Source organism: Tribolium castaneum, chromosome 1 (genome assembly GCF_031307605.1).
Source record: "Tribolium castaneum strain GA2 chromosome 1, icTriCast1.1, whole genome shotgun sequence".
Classification (NCBI taxonomy): domain Eukaryota; kingdom Metazoa; phylum Arthropoda; class Insecta; order Coleoptera; family Tenebrionidae; genus Tribolium; species Tribolium castaneum.
The window spans coordinates 35,174,673-35,188,990 of NC_087394.1; the positions used below are offsets into that span (position 1 = coordinate 35,174,673).

The window sequence follows — 14,318 nt, forward strand, 5'->3', positions numbered from 1 at the left end:
CCACAATCGACACCGAACACGAATATTTACCTACGAATGCACGAGCATTCCTGCAACGAACCGAATTTCAATGACACCCAAAGGGGACTCTCCCTTCACCAGGGGAGAGTAAATTGAAGGAGAGGCGAAATAGATGTGGTCGGTTTACTAAAGCGGGACATTTACCACTCCTTTCCACTCTGGAGACGTATTTTGAAAAAATTCCAGATTTGTGTACTATATAGACAAAAATAAATTTGTTTCGTTTGTTACTATTACTTTTTCTGTTGTTAGTGTTTAGAGACAGTTTAAGAAATAAAAACAATGTTTGTCGAAATACAGCCAGTACCTATAAAAAGCAATCAGCAATACATATTACGATGCGAACTCGATTAAAAAATTTGAAAAATTGGATGGTCTTCTCTACTTTGTTCACGCTATTAAAAAAATGCGACGTTTTTAATTAGTTAGTGAATAGAATATACCTACAGATTAGAATCACATTAATTCCGTCTCTTGGTAGAACACATGATAATAATTGTATTTGAAAAAAACAACATAAAAAAATCATATTAGGTCAGCACAATTTTATTATTACCAGTATTGCTAGAGCCATAATTCATACTGTACATAAGAGCTTTACGTAAATAAAATATTGAAATACCTTTCATATTGTAAACAAATAACGCTTCCGCGAGGTATTTATATACTTTTCAAGTGACCCAGTATTGAATTTAAAAGTAAGGAAAACTAGCAGAACATTAATGATAGTGTAGTTACTGATGAAGTAATAATCTATTAATCAATATTTTCATTAAAATTTCATACACTCGCTTCACTCAGTATCGGGTAGTACATCCACATAAATTGAAGCGCATCAATAACGACAGTTCATTCGTACACCTCCTTTTAAAACTTTAAAATATTCTTTCGAACCTTGCCAGTTTTTGGTCTACATTAGGACGATAAGTAGTCAAAATCCAATCAATAGCAAGCAACCCAAATGCCCCTGAGGCAATTTCAAGATTGTTGGAGGGAGAGCTACAAGGAAAAGGGCACACCAGTTGTGTTCTAACTTGTTATAATATGTCGACGAACCATTCCGAGCCTGCGATTCTTACAAAATGGTGCGGAACGCTGACCAAGGATGTATTGACAGCATGATAATGCTTCAATGCATTCATCCGGTTCAGCACCGACCCATCCTGCTAGCCGAGAAGTCAACAAACTATCGATCTAAACGCATTTCATAGAGTAAAAACTTGTGATTTTCACTGGCTTTGGGGAAAAAATTCGAGGCAGATTTTATTAAGTCTCCCCGCTCTTTCGGTCGGCTGTCAATTAATTGGCGATGCCCAGTGACGCGAGATCATCTTGTGAAGTTTCTCGAGACAAATTGGTTTCTGTTTTTGCAGAGGCGTCGCTCCCCGGAGTCCGATACTACTCCATCGCCATCCGCTGCAGATGTTTGCGGAAAAGCTCGCGGTGTTAATTGCATCAAGATGTGATTAACACAAGAATGCGTCTACGTCTCGATGGCCCTACAGTCGCAACGGTGCTTGCGGTCTGTAATCGATAGACACATGCTGACAGTACACGCATGGCTGTTACGCTGTCTTACACAGGTCAACAGTAAATATTTCATGATGATGACGACTACTCTTGGATTATTTACCAGTGCTGGAGACCGCGACACTAAAAGTACAAACGGTTCTGTTCCTGCAAACCCCAAACTGCCTTTGTATGGAGAAATCTGACCACACACAGAGTTGTGGGTTTCAACTCGAAAAAAAGTACATACATACTCGTAATGTCCATTTTTTTCAAAAACTGTTAATACGTATTCCAACAAAAGACATAGTAGACATGATCAATTTATTCCAATCACTTCAAAAAAAATTCTAAAGTAGGTAAATTTTGAAGCATCCTTCAGTTCAGTGTATTTCTAAATTAACCGCCTTGTTTTCAAGGTTCCATTACAATGCGCATCCTTTATGAATTGTTTTGTTGGAGAAAAATATTGCCTCAAGAGTTTTCGCGTCTTTTATTCGAGTACTTATTGATCGGAAAAATTGATGTATTGTGTTTGGAAAGCGCGCTAAATGTAATTGGATTTTTTTGAAAGTGTGCTTACATCAAAAAAAATATGTTGTAGTTGACAGAATTTAATTGCTCCATAGGAAATGCAAATACCTGTTTAATATTTCCGACAGGTGTTAATTAAATTTATGTTCGACTCACCTCTGAACTGTTCGATTAATTATTTATCACCCAAACAAATTTACACAGACTTTGCCCATCTGTATGCTGAATACAGAACGAACTTTCGACGTTGAAGAAGGGCTCCAAAACGGAAATGTCAGACGACGATTTAAAGATGTGTTGGGCCAAAGGTTGACAATGGTTTTCAGATTAAAATGCTAGTTGGAAAATAATCTATGTTTCGAGTCCTACAAGCTGTAGAATTTCAGCTTATAAAAGGACGATAAAAAACTAAACATCTTTAAAAGTATTTTTGTTTTAATCATCTTACCATATTACCAAAGGCAAGAAAGATTTATTACGATCAGAAATGAGCCTTTAATTGGCTTTGAGATAAATATTTAAAAAACATCAAAGCTGCCTGTCAGACTCGTGCCTTGGCACCACCCACGCAACTGAATCCCTTTCCAATTCTGGATAAATGTATGCAAATTGAAGCACAAAAAGTGGGGCATTGACAAAATACATTAAAGTAAATTAAGGAAAAAAAACACTCCTTTATATATTTTTTAATAAAAGACAGTAAAATATCAGAAGAGTTAAAACTGGAAGCTTCTGTGAGATAAATCAATGAACCACAAACGGAATACGTTTCCTCAAAGTAAACAAAGATGCATTGTTCATTTGTTGAGAAAGCTTTCTTATAATCTATGAAAAAGTCTTTTATGTTTATTCAGTGGTGTTACGCTGAGTTGCAGTAACGTTTTTTACGTCCACATTTACAAAACAGGTTCCAAATTTTCTATTTCAATTATTTTTAATTGGATTGTTTTAATGCAACTTTTATAACTTTAATAAAAATCCTTTTGTGTTAATCCTACAATATTAAAATGATTCCAATCACAAATTTTGCCACGGTTTTAATTAGAGATTCATTCCAGTAAAATAAAATATTCATTACGGCATGTTATAACAAAATATGAAATGGCAATACACTGCCACACAATCACTGCCGATAAAACGCGTCGAATTTATTGACAGTGCCCTCTGGCGTTGGCGTTTTCGCATCATTCACTCGTAATTTCTTCCACTCTCAGGAAACAAGCAACATAGCCCACCTCCACCAAACTACAAACATCGCGATTTCTTCTACCTAAACCCTATACAAACTTTTTTTTTCTGATTTGCTGAGCACCTGAAAGCCTACAGACGCATTTAAAGATATTTAATTACAATGTTCACGCAAGGCCGTCAAAATTTGAATAATTCCCCATTTGGTTCGCGCAAAAGTCGGAAATTAAAATGAAATATTCATGTTGGATAAGAGCAGGACGTGCAGAACTGGTCCTGCATCGCCGGAACTTACACTATGTAGCTGTGGAGAGATTAATAATTCAGGCAGTCATTAAAGTGGCCTTGAAATTGAGACGTAGGTGGGAGGAAATGGTGGGAGAAGAATCATTACCACTACATGCGGGAGATTTGAATTCTTGGGACATTTGTCGCTGTTTCCGCGACATTTCCTGGCGTCGATCGCTAACCCGCCTTTTATGGCACAATATGACAAACAAAACTGTGCACGTCAAACATTTAGTGTATTAAAACTGGAACGTATCTTCCAGAGGCATGAAACGGCTTTTACAACTTGCAGAAAGCCTGTCGCCGAGTCGCTCCAGCTCATGTCTCCGGAATATGAGCGTCATAAATGTAACAAAATTTGTTTTACAACAATCCATTACAAAGTCGCTTGCATTTCGGATTGTTTCACATTCCGGTCGTCGTCGCCTTTAATTGACCATGTTCGAAAAAAAAACTCCAACATGACCAACTTTGTCCAATTAAAAGCTTTCGGTTAAATGAAATGCACTCGACTGGTAATGGTTTGATTAGTTGGCACAAAAGATCGGTAAAAGTTCGCCGTTACGGCTCTGCCTTGCTCTTTATTAGCCGTCGTAATTTGAAAGCTTTGTAAGTTGCAGAATGTCACCCGCTGCTTTTTTCTCTTCCTTGTTACTTCGCTGCAATGTACTCACGTTTAGGGAACATTAAAATTTTAATTAACACATCGCAGCCATCTGGAACAGACGCAAGTGTGCTGTTTTAATTGACGGAAATTAAGAAAAACCACAAATTAAGAAAAAAGAAGAGTTGCGCTGATAATAAGCAGGGGCGGCTCGTTAAATCATTCGCGCTGTTATGGCCGTCACGTGACACATAAAAACTCCATTAACTCAATCTAAGGTTATGGTCTCGTATTCATAAGGGTTGTTTCTACGTTTCGGGTACTCAAGTGACAAATTTGTAAATGAAATGACTCTGTTCCAGCTAATTTATGGCGATTTTATGAATCACGTGCCGTTTGATCTCCGTTATTACAGCCAAATAGCTTAGCGCTTTCCCATTCATTTTTAAATCAACAAACCAATTTACGTCAGCAAATCTAATTTAGAACTTGTTTGAATTAGAATATATTACGCTGTATTGCTTTATCCCAGCTATATGTACATACATACATTCGAAATCAAAAGCCAATGACTAGCCTAATCTCAACACTCTAATCGACTGCCAGAAATCAATAGCCGAGTCGGTACTGTCGACAGTTATTATCAAATCAATTGTCATGTCATTAAATAAACAACCAGCGGAATACCGTGTTGTGTTCACTTTGCAATGTTAACAATAAAGGCACAACTAATACATCTGTAGCAGTTTAGTCACCATTTTAGCTTAAAATTAGGCTACATCAATTTTCTATGTTGCTCAAAGCACAGTCAATCAATAGACAATATACGGAACGTCCAACCGACTCGACTGTCCAATAACCCTAAAACGATGATACATAATTTTGAATGCTGTTATTAAATTATGTGGTCGGCTTTTCTGTTAAGTTTCTAGCGAGACGTTGAACTTACAGCATGATTTATGAGCGGGAACCTCATCGGGTTGCCAATGTTTATTCACTTGAGATGTGTTGATAGCATTTCGGAGTTCTATTATGTCCACAACACTATAGAAAGCAGATATGTATCGCCGGTACACATTCAACCTTATTATGATTTTGATGGATCTCCATGACGGCGGTAAATAGATTCTATGCTTACAATAAGTCCGTCGTCTTTCACCAGCCCAGAAACGGGACGATTAATTTTAGCTTTAAAAGCCAAACTAGGGCTGAGAGAAACCAGGCAGAATGGCTGACAAATTTTAAACGTACACGAAATACGTCCTAGACCAACAATTTTGCCACTGTTTTTTTTTTCGTAAATCGCGGAAACTTTTTCATAAAAGTATGATAAATCAATACCTCTGTTGGTTAAAGACTTGACACAGAGCAGGTCAAGTCAGGTCAAGACTATAAACTAATTCTAATTAAATATATATTACAAGTAAACTCATTATTTTTAGTCGCAACATTTAACTTACGAATAAAATTTGAGAAAAAAGAACCTAGTAGTTATGATTCCATTACACAATTTTATGTTCATTGTTTGCGTATCCTTATCGAAAAATAGGAAGCAAAAGGCGAGATCTCAGTGTATTTTTCCCCAGTGGCCTTAATTACCCGTAGACGGGGGTGAAGATGTTCCTGACCGAGGCGCGAGAATTTATTATTAATATTCTCCATTTCCTTCGAAGAAGGAAAGATTCCGCCGTCATTTGTAAACGTGTCTGTGCGCTTTTCAGCCAGAAATGATTTTATTTGTTAACGTTCGGGCGTCCCTTATTGTGATTCAAATCGTCCATCAAGACCATTACGCCTTGTACGATAGAACGTAATCTAATTCTAAGCTTTTAATCAGCAATTACGTAACGTAACTAAAAACATATAGACGATGTCGAAGTGATTTAGCCACAATCCCCTAACGCCGTTTTATGTAAAAATATGCAAATATCGGGTTAATCCATCCCGGCCATATTTGTGGAATTTTGTTTTCTCTTGTCAAAAGGCTTTTAAAACGAAACGAGAGGAACATGCAAATTTGTTTGCCGAAATGTACCTTTTAGCATCATAATTGCAACAAATTTAATTTGAAAAGTTTATAAAACGTAAACAAGGAGCCATAATGAGATGAGTTAAATTGTAGCATTTGTTGAAATTTTCTAATTGTCTACGGCAGGCGACGCTCCCAGCGACGGCTTTTTAATGTTGTTCAAATTGGTATTGTGCACTCCGGAACGAGCTTTTTCAACGGGAACGCTGGAAATGGACGCGTTTAGCGGCACTGCGACACAAAGAAGCTTTTAATATGCTTAATAACAGCACGCGAACGACACAAGATGAGGAAGCACTCGAATTTTTTGACGAGCCAGCCTCTAAAACGCCTAATGGAGTGGGTCACACTTCCCTCCTCGACACACTTATTTTCGCAAACATTTTATTTGCCCAAATAAAGGGCTTTCACATCAAAACCAAGCAATCTTTCCCGGTCAATTGGGCAATTCGTCCCAAACCTCCAGATTGAACTAGTTTGTTGAATTTCATTTGGCCAACTTCTTGGTCGAAAACGTGTGTACGAGCCAGAAAGCTGTGATGTTCCTGTCTCGGATTACCGCATAAGCGTCAAAACACTCACTCTGACAAGAAAAAAATAAGTCAATGTAATTTTATCTTTGACAAGGCCTGCCATTCACAATTTCGTGCTCCCTTATCCATTATCGCAAACTTCTTTAAAACCCATATGTAGAGCGTAATAAAACAATCCAACGTGGAGTTGGTCGTTTTTTCTGAATCGCCAGTTTGCGCCTCCACCTCACGCAATCTGACGTGTTAGCGATCGACTATCTGACATAGTCCGCCCACAAACCGAATATCTTCATTACTAATTTGCCTAGATCACACACAAATTGGCCTTTAACCCATATTCGTGCCAAAGTCAAGGGTGGAAGCATTCAATTAAAAATTTCGCTACACATTTTGCATATCGACATCGCTTTCAACTTTACGACTTTTCATGCCGCTCACAGTCGAATGTATGCTAATTAGGCGCGTGTATGTACAAGGACTTGATCCTTTTCCAACAAAACTTGAACCATAAGACGCAAACAATTTGCTCATTTTTTGTAAGATTTTTTTTGTCCAATGCAATTGTAATAAAACAATGTACAAGTCCTAGGATAATCAAATCACAGTTGCTCAAGGCGAAGTAATTAAAGAGATCGTTTATTTAATAATCTTAGATTAGCAACTGAGATTCCGGAAAAAGAATTTTCCAGTTGAGCAAGTGTCCATCGTGCCCTAAAGCGATCAAATTAAAACTTGTGCACCTAACCGAGTACTTAAAAAAATCCCAGTTACGCTACTTGTTTGAAAGTGGTTAAGCTCCAGAGCTTAATATTTAAACCTCAACTAACAAAAGTAACTTCGCTGTTGATTGTTCACTCTTTCCCTCTTGCAGGATTTGAGTAGAGAATGGGAACAAAAAAACCTAATTAAAATTGTTTTCTATTTCTACATATCTGAGTTTTCTCTGAGGTAATTTGGTTTTGTGTGGAGTTAGTTGGCATTAATCAATTAAGGGAAATACAGCCCGTAAATTGTGAGTAATTAAGATTTATTACGTCGGTCCAGTAATTACGGTTTCATAAAATTCAATGCGTTATTGTATGGCACGTGCAAATTAATTTTATTTCGGGTTTGCTGGGCGCAAGTTATTTTCAACTTGTCACATAAACGGGGTCAATGTGGGAATCTGGGGGCAGGTGGAATAACGCAAAACCAAATATTGTAATTTATACGTGACAAGGCGTTTTCCAATTAAACCAACATTAATACAGTACTTTTTATTCTAGGGTAGAAAATAACGTTCAATCAAAAGTCCGTGATTCATCTCATAAATGAAGAGAGCTTTTCACATTCGTATATATAAGCAAAACATAAAATTTGTTCGTTTTCCATTCGGTTCTTTTGACATCGAACTGTTGAACCCGATTTATGAAAGCAAAACGCCATCAACTTGACGTGTGATTCTCGACGCATAAAACATGTAAACAAAACGTGACAGAATTCACGAAGAAATGATGGATTTCCTAATCATGTTGCTTGCAACGTCACACAAACTTTTCTGAAATTCTTTCAATATTGTTATTGTTTTAAACTGACGGGAAATGATTAAACGAGGCCATTTTTTGAATAATTTATCACGCGGTCTCAGCTCCAGGTTCCATCCACACTTCAGAAGTGCCACCCTTTTAATATTTAATATTGTTCCTTGTTCGTATTGATTTAAAATGGCTGTTTGCATGTAATTGCGTTGTGCGCACACGTTTTTTAAAGCCCTCCATAAAAATGACGTTCAGATTTACCAAACTGACTAACTGCGCCTACATTTGCAGTAATAGCGCTGGGATTAGAATAAATTATGTGATAGAGCCCTATTACTTTATTAGCGAATTTATCTGCGCAACAACGCAAAGAAAAAAACAATAAATATAGCTCTCTTTGGAATATATTTCTAGTTCAAACAAACCTGCTTATAGATTTTTTCTGTGTCTATGTGTTTGAAGCCGAGGTTGACAGTTCCCGTTCCGCGCGTAAAACTCTATCAGAAAGCGTAATCCTGTTTGATAAGTGACGTGTGAAGTGGCCCAAATGGAAGTCAACGAGAGTTTCTCCGTCTCCTTGCTAATGCACATTGCTAAAAAGGTTAGAGACGGTAGGCAAACCGGATTAGTACCCAAAAAAAAATTCTCTTTGGAGATAATTACGCAGCCGCGCCATTGCTCATTAAAAATATAAAAGGCGGTAAATAATTCAAAACAAAGCGCAAACGGCGGAAGTCGCTTATTAATATTCGGTTTGTGGAAATGTGGATGAAAGAGAGAAGCCCTCGGATTCAGACTCGGTTGGAAATGAACTCAAAGATGTATTATTAACGTCAAATCAATAGTAAATATGTGAAGACGAAAACATGAAATTGTTTTTGGAACGAAAGAAATTTTGTTTTATACAAAAGTAAAGCTTGAAGAAATGTAAATAACTACACTTGCACAATTATTACACTATGTAACGCTGATTTTATAAAATAAAATAATTGTTGAATTAAGTTTCCCGGCGCATCCACCATAATTGCACTAAAAGTTTTATTTCATTAATTTAGTCTCCACATCTCCCATTTAATGTAATTTCTTGCACATGAATGCATTGAAAAATATATATCGATCATTCCATCTATCTGTTCCATCCGTCTGTGCGACGTATACGCCGGTAATTAATCTTAATTAGCAGCTCTCGCCATTAGCAGCTTGCGAAGGCGGCTTTGTTTGTCGAAACGTTAATGCCGATTTTATTAATAAAGTTAATGAAATAATTTTTGTAATTGAGTCGAGCGTTGTTTAGATGCAAACCGATTATGGGTAAAAATCAACATGAAACAGCCCTTTCGAAGGGAGGAGCGCCCCATAAATTACACCAGCATACATGTTAATGACCATTTCTATCAGCCGCAACGATCAGCACGGCATTACTTTACACCTGTTATGAAAGCGGGCCGATATCTGATCAGGGCCGGACTAGAGGCCTCCCGCCGGCTTTCATTAAGCGTGTGTCACTCGCAAGATTGCCGAGTAATTTGATGGGGTACAGTAGGCGCACCTAGCCCAACCCAATTCGATATCCGACACTGCAACCGACTTGCATTGTTGGTTTTGTCCTGCATCAACAGGATATTGAATAACTTCCTACCAACTGTCATACGACTGCTGAAATAAATCAGCGCTAATAGAGTTATGAGCTGGATTAATTGAATCTGTCGCTGTAGTTTGAGTGCGTGTGCTGCCTAATTAAATCGCGCTCACTATGTGTAGTTTATTTTTCGACCGAAATTATTCATATTCAAACGAGGAGGTGTATCGTTAAAAAGATTTATACTTTTTTTAGAGGTTTTTCCGAACTTAGGGTTATGTGTGTCATCGGTGTTAACATCACTGTAACGCCGTTTTTTATGGACAGGCATGAATTTGAAATTTACTTTAGTTGGAGGTGGAATTAGTCGATCGTCCTTTTCTAACTCTGAAGCAAAAAGAGAGGTGAAACTAATTCTATTTTAATAAAATTGTGTTTCGTTTTACACTCTTTTTCTGTTGGATGCGTTCTGTATTCAAAGATTTAATCAACTCACTTTTAATAGTCTCATAAAAGTTTTTAAAACGCTATTGTACGACTAAATCAGCAAACTTAGACAGTATCTATTCAAAACAAAATAAATAATTCAACATCTAAATTTTAAAACTTATGCGCTGCGTAAGCGTGATAAAATTGTTTATTTTAATTAGTAAAAATAATTATAATTATAAAATTTTTACAAGTTAGACATAATTTTAAAACTTTTGTTACCTATTCGTATTTACGAGGCAATATTTGAACTTCACAGCGTGTAAGAATACCAAAAATAAATCTGTAAAATATTGATTTTATTCTTGTAAGCATTTAGAGTTAGAAAAGTGTTCTCGTTAAACACAGTCGTTGTTCCCTTCAAATACTAAAACCATTCTGAAACTATTCGCTTTCGATTATTATCGATTCTAATTTATTGATTTTCTATTTCCGTTATCCGACCAATTATGGAAAACAAACCTTTTAGAGCCTTACACCGAATGGTTATGGCAACTGTCTACTTGTAACCACATTACATGAATAATAAAAGTTGATACAATATTTTAAGCAGCAGATTTAAGCTCGATTTAAGTTTGCGGCCCTTGAAAACTAGAATACTGATATCTGACATCTCATTTCATATTTTAAAAATTCGCAAAGAGAATTAAAGATTTGGAGTTGATAAGTTTTCTTAGAGAAAATGCTTTTGCGAATGCAGTAGAAACCCTAAGAATTGCTACAAATTTTGCGGGTTCAACAAAATATTTTTCACAAATTTAGAAATAAGTATTTCTATATTTTATTACAATTTTTAATTTTTAAAGTGAGTTGATCTTGAAAACCTAAAATAAATTTTAATTTAAATTCAAAACTTCCTCATTCATGTAATAAGAGATAACCATACACACAAGTAAGTACACACTAAAAATCTTAAAAAATGAGTGTCATGTTTAAACGCACTTTTTCTTTTCGAATGTGTTGCTGGAGTTGTTAGAAGCATAAAAATTGCTATATAATCTCAACATTAAATCACTTGACATTAACAGCTTTAAGAATATTTTACGTGCGTATTTTATTTTCTGTGATACGATTTTCTTAAACATTATCACGCCGAAAAAACTGTTGAATTACCACAAAAGTTTACGCAATAATGTAATGGAGTTTCCTTACATTACATGCCAGCTATGACAAGAAATGATAATGTTGCAAAACCCACATCACCCATAGTTCATCGCCTTTATTAGTGTCATAGATATTGGATAACTTCATTATTTCCAAATCAATTCTTGTTTACAGCATCTCTAACGTCGCGTATGAAACCGCAAGCTTTTACAATGTGGCCGAACAAAAGCTTTTCCGAAAATCATAAAACAGAAAACATTAATTTATGAAATGTAATTCGCTTTAATTATAGTAAATTAATTTCATTTTATTATTATATTCAGCGGCTTATCACCAAACCATAAAAAATCCTACAAAACTACAACTGCCATCAAATGTTTCCGTAATCTGGTTTTATTTGTTGATTTTATTGCGTCATTGAACACAACGAGATTATGATTGACCACATCACAGATGTTCCCACAAGCGTTTTTAAAAATATTGCCAACAATTATTATTTAATCACTACTTGGCAGACATTTCCGACTGCATTCAAGCATAATACCCTCAAAATGTGTAGCTTTAGAAGCGAACTTCCATCTCTAATCCGCATTAGTCGAGAGCTGCGTTATGACAAGGCCTCTTCCTTCCAACGCACTTATCTAGGATCTGGCGACCCAACAAGAAGCGTAATTTATTTGCATAGCGCGTAGAGGAGGTGTCTTATCTATGACGCGTTTTCGACGCACTTTACCGTTTTTGAATAAATCCGTAATGCGAGCCTCGCATATAGCAAATACTGTTATCGACTCAAACACTGCATTATTCACGCTGCGAAAAATACAAGAGAATATTTTATTACCGCCGCTGTTCATTTTTCTGTTTAATGTCCTGTTCATTCGTTTGTGACGTTAAATATTGTAAACGGATTACATGGAGCACAGTTTAACTAAAAGCGACGATGAGAACGTGCATCTGTAGGGCCGGCAGAGCGCCAATGTATTCTTCTTAAACAGATTAACATAATAAATTAGAGGATTGCTTGCAAGCTAAATAACGCATCCACAAATTTAAAAATACGTGTGAAAATTTTAGATGTAATAAAACATGTTTCAATTTTTCGTGTCCCGGCGCATCCACCATTTATCAACGATTCCTTAAAACACCATTTTTTTGTTAAATAAATTGTCAATTTAGATCGGCATATTAATAATTCTCGAAAAACAACAAGACGATAAAATTTTAGTAATTAAAAGATAATTCCATGCAAAAATAAAAACACAAAGTACACCGTTCATCGTTGCTGGCCAATGTTATTATAAACGTTTGCCCGGCGCATCCACCAATTTTAAAATTGCAATAGTTTGCTTTCGCAACAAACATCCTCAAAACTTGTCTTCGCTGTTATTTTTGCTTGCATAATTTAGAAAAATTTGCATTTCTACATCATTCTGAGAAATACCTTCAACCTTAAATATTTGCATAAGTACGCTAAAAAATGCTTGCCATTTCCCCGCGGTGTTCATGGTAATATTTGTTGTCGTAATTTAGAATTAACAAACGGTGATTTCCACTTACCGAATCCGAAGTAAACTGTCACAAAACTGTTTTAAAAAGTATCCACACACATTTGACACTCCAAACACACTTTAACACACAACCACTCGAACTGATATGTATAGGGGATTTTCGTCAAAGTGGTGGATTGTCGTTGAAAGTGCTACGAGGTCTGAAAGGAGCGCGACACGCTGCTTTTTCGACAGCCCTCAGCACAGTGAGAGAGCCAAGAACGGCATGCGATCTTCACCCCATGTGCGCGCGAGGGTTGGATAGTGGCGGGGTAAAGCGTATTCAAAGGACGAGTAGTTCAATTTATTTAAAATCGGGCGAAAATGGAAACAAGAGAGGATGCTATCTAATAATGCCCTATACGAGAATTTATTTTTATTCTAGAAACGACATAACTTCTGCTGGAAAACTGTTGTTACATTTTTATATTTATTACGAGGATTAGTGCAATTAAATGACCGGTTTACGCAAATGCATTTTTAATACGTCCGTGCTTTTATATCGTAAATAAATCACACACCTAATCCAATTCTTATTAAATTTGTATTTACTGATTCAGCCGATTGTGGACGATAGATTTATTACAGCCTTGACCTAAAAATGTATTGCTAGTTTTTTCATTTGTACTTGTGATTTATTTCAATAGTTGATCTACCCATACCAGATATTCTATACGGTATCTACAGGCGAAGATTACGTGAAGAATTTTGGAAAAATTCCTAGTCATATTTTAAAAAATATGGAGCTACAAACTTATTTTGTTAACTTATTCAATTTTCACTCCAAGTAATCGTTCCCTAACAAGACGATGAACCGTTTAAAAATAATTTATTTTTATTGTTGATCAAATTCTATTACGATGACGATTGTTGTCAACTTTGCCACTTATCATTTATGTAAAATTTGCTATTCATCAACAACTTCACCACAGTGTTGATGCGCTGGTGTCAGAGCACCCGGTATGTAGTTTTAGTTTTTTCATAAACAAATTAAACCAGCTGCTACCTTCTTAGTTTTTGTTGAGTGAAAAAAGAATGAAAAACACTTACCTTTAAACTTTGTTTATGTTTCAGTTATATTTATTACATTATGCAAAATTATAAAATAACATAAATATTAGTACACACCAACGTATTTATTATTTACGTGTAAAATTATTCTGAATATACAACATCATAATGAGAAGCAATGGTAAATTTAGCATAATTAAATAAATTATTTTAATAACTAACCATATTTCATATTCCTACAACAAGTGGGAGTTGGTGTTATAGAAATAAGTTAGATACTGCCATTCTGCCGATAAGTTTATACTACATATCTAGAAATGTTGTCTTTGCTAGCTAATGTTTAAGGAAATTATCTAAGATTATTA

General features: G+C 35.9%; 1 protein-coding gene across 7 annotated transcripts in view; it reads right to left on the reverse strand.

Annotated features, from left to right (window-relative positions):
* The window catches only part of Lar (Leukocyte-antigen-related-like), a 205,258-nt gene that overhangs the window by 190,501 nt on the left and 439 nt on the right, over nt 1-14,318 (reverse strand). For 4 of the 7 annotated variants that reach the window (XM_064357119.1, XM_064357116.1, XM_015977629.2 and 1 more), the window contains exon 1: nt 12,953-13,160. The exons of 1 other annotated variant lie outside the window; for it this stretch is intronic. The gene's annotated coding sequence lies outside the window, so the exon portion shown is untranslated. Of the gene's footprint in view, nt 1-12,952; nt 13,161-14,318 lie in introns of those variants that run through there. 2 more of the 7 variants (XM_064357124.1, XM_064357121.1) reach the window with 1 other exon arrangement.